The sequence below is a fragment of the Chrysochloris asiatica genome, unplaced genomic scaffold, assembly GCF_000296735.1.
Source record: "Chrysochloris asiatica unplaced genomic scaffold, ChrAsi1.0 scaffold00160, whole genome shotgun sequence".
NCBI classification, from domain to species: Eukaryota; Metazoa; Chordata; class Mammalia; order Afrosoricida; family Chrysochloridae; genus Chrysochloris; species Chrysochloris asiatica.
In genome coordinates, this window is record NW_006408678.1 from 1951535 (window position 1) to 1954416 (window position 2882).

Sequence of the window (2882 nt, forward strand, 5' to 3'; positions counted from 1 at the left end):
GCTCTGGGTTAATGCACCAAACTGCAAAACTGTTTGAACTGCAAGGTTGGCAGTTCAAGCTCGCCAGCTGCTCCTCAGAAACCCTATATAGGGCTGCTGTGGATGGGAAACAACTCAACTGGCACTCAACAACAACATAAAAGAACCTACTGTCTTTATTCATAAATGACATGGCTGCTTATGTTGTTACAGTGCAATGAATTACTTAATGTGGCCTTTTAACCATAGTCTTTGTGGTTCCCACACAATGATTGTATGAGACTATGCAAATAAGGTAGTGCCCTGATTGGCACTGTAGGATAAGCACTGGACTGCTAACCACAAGGAGCTTTGTAACATTGGCACAAGCAGTGTTACAGGGTCACTATGAGTCAGAACTGACTACACAGTACTTAACAAGAAGAAGAAGAAGCAAATAAGGTGTATAGAGCCTATGATGGCTAAGGTAATATGTCAGCTTGGCTGGGCCATGATTGTCAGAGGTTTGGCAGTTACGTAATGATGTAATTATCCTCCATTGTATGTTGCAAATTCTGATCCGTGAGTTAATGAGGCCAAATTAGGTTATGTTGTTTTGTTAATGAGTCAGGATCAGGGCAGGATGCACTGGGGTCACTACCCTTACCAAGTCCTTACCTTGCTTGAGTCACACATTGTATCTTACAAGAGAGAAACTCGCAGATGGTGGATCTGACTTTCAAGAAGAGAGAGAAGCAGAGCACATCTGCAAAATTGGCATGGAGGCAGTGTCTGACTTCCTCTGGCTTCAGAAGGGGGAAGGAGAATCAAAGTCAAAAATCAGCCAAGGGCCAGTTCCTATGAGATGGAGGTCAGACATGCTTCCACCTACAACCTTCTTTATTCTGACACTAAACTTTCCTTCTACAGCATCCAGACTTCTCTGCTAGGTCACACAGAACTCAGAGGCAATACTTCTGATTATGGGGTTTACTAAGAAAGTGAACAGAGTACAATTTAGGAGCAGAAACAACTCAGGATGCAGTAATTCTCCAGTCAGGCACGCTCGCTTTTGTCTTTGGTCTCTCAGCCATGTGGTTCCTCGGCCTTTGTCCTGCTTGCACCAATGTTACTAAGCTCCTTTAGCCAGTCTGTAAATGCCCAAAGGGCACATTCTGCCAGCTAGCCTGCTACCTGTAGGCCAGGAAGCTTGGCAGCTGCTCTTACTTTCCATGCTGCTGCCTTTCCAGATAGGGATCTCATGCTCTGCTGGTAGATCTTCTTTCTTGATGGTCCTGGGATCATCTGTTCCTGCTTATGAGATGACTCCTTTTAAGCCTAGGGGCATGGCAAAACTAACCAATCCTAGCATTAGAGTCCTGTACACACTATTTGCATGGTCCCACAAAATAATTTGGTGAGAATTAAGAATACTGTGGATAGAAAAGCCGTATCAAATCAATTCATGGCACCACAACATCCTTTGAACCTAGGATCCCTTGCTGGGCACCTCCTGGACTCAGGATACAAAGAGCTACAATACTGGAGATGGTGAGAAGCAACGGCAGGAGAACCAGGAGGCCCACAGAGTGAGAGAGTTGCGGGCAGGAGGCTTGTTGGCAGAGTGGAGTGCCTCTGGGCACTTGTCAATGGAGCTAAGGAGCTTTAAAACACTTGCTCAAGACAGAGTCCTGGCTGGCCCAAGAGCTGCAAGTTGCTAAGAGGTCCAAGGCCAAGGAGAGGCTTGCCTGTGGACACAACTGAAAAGAGGCTGTTCTGAATGAATAACTATATCCTGTGTCTCTCCTGATCCTGTGGCACTACAAAATAAGCACTGGACTGCTGGTTCAAACCCACCAGCCATCCTTGGAAACCCTCTACAGGGTCACTGTGAGTCAGAACCAAATTGATAGCACTTAACAATCACAAAAACCTCTCTACTAAACCCCGTAACTGTGAGTCTGGTCTGTTTGTTCTGTGTGGCCATTACAATGAATTATCGAACCAAGCAGAGAAGTAGAGAGTTCTACTGGAGGGACAGCTGGTGTCAGAGTTTGGAGAAGAGAGGTAGGTCAGAGTCACAGGAAATCAGCCCTGGACTGATGCTGATTCTCTCACACCCTCTGAAATTAGAGGAGGTCTCTGTAGATTACAGACTGTCCAGTAGAATCTACAATAAAAGCTACTAGCACTAATAAGTGCATCCAGCAAGGCTACAGGATAAAAGATAAAAAAGCAACTGTATTTCTATAGAGTTGTTGTTGTTACAAGCTGCCGAGTGGTTCTGACTAGTGGTGGTGGTTATGTGCCGTGGAGTTGGTTCCAACTCACATAGTGACCCTAGTATACAACATAACAAAATACTGCCCAGTTCGGAATACTCATTATCCACCCGCAATGTTGTCTATAGCGTGTCATGATCCAGACAGTCCAAAGCCTTTGCATAGTCAATAAAGCACAGGAAAACATATTTCTGGTATTCTCTACATTCAGCCATTTGATGTCAACAATGATATCCCTCATTCCACATCCTTTTCTGAATCTGGCTTGAACCTCTGTCTGTTCCCTGTTAATGTACTGTTGCAGCCATATAAGAAATTAAAAATTTTAAAAACATTATCACAATTTGTTGTTGTTAGGTGCCATTGAGTCCACTCATGGTTCTTCTTTCTTGATGGTCCTGTGACTATCTGTTCCTGTTTCTGAGATGGCTCTTTTAAAAATAGCTGGGTGGCAAAACTAACCAATTCCTGTGTAAGCGTTTCATACACCCTATTGTATGGTCCCACCCAATCATTTGGCTAGGCTTCGTCTCTCATACTTTGGACACATTGTCTGGAGGAAACAGTCGCTGGAGAAGGATGTCATGCTGGGTAAGATGGAGGGTCAGAGAAAAAGAGGAAGACCCCTAACGAGATGGATTG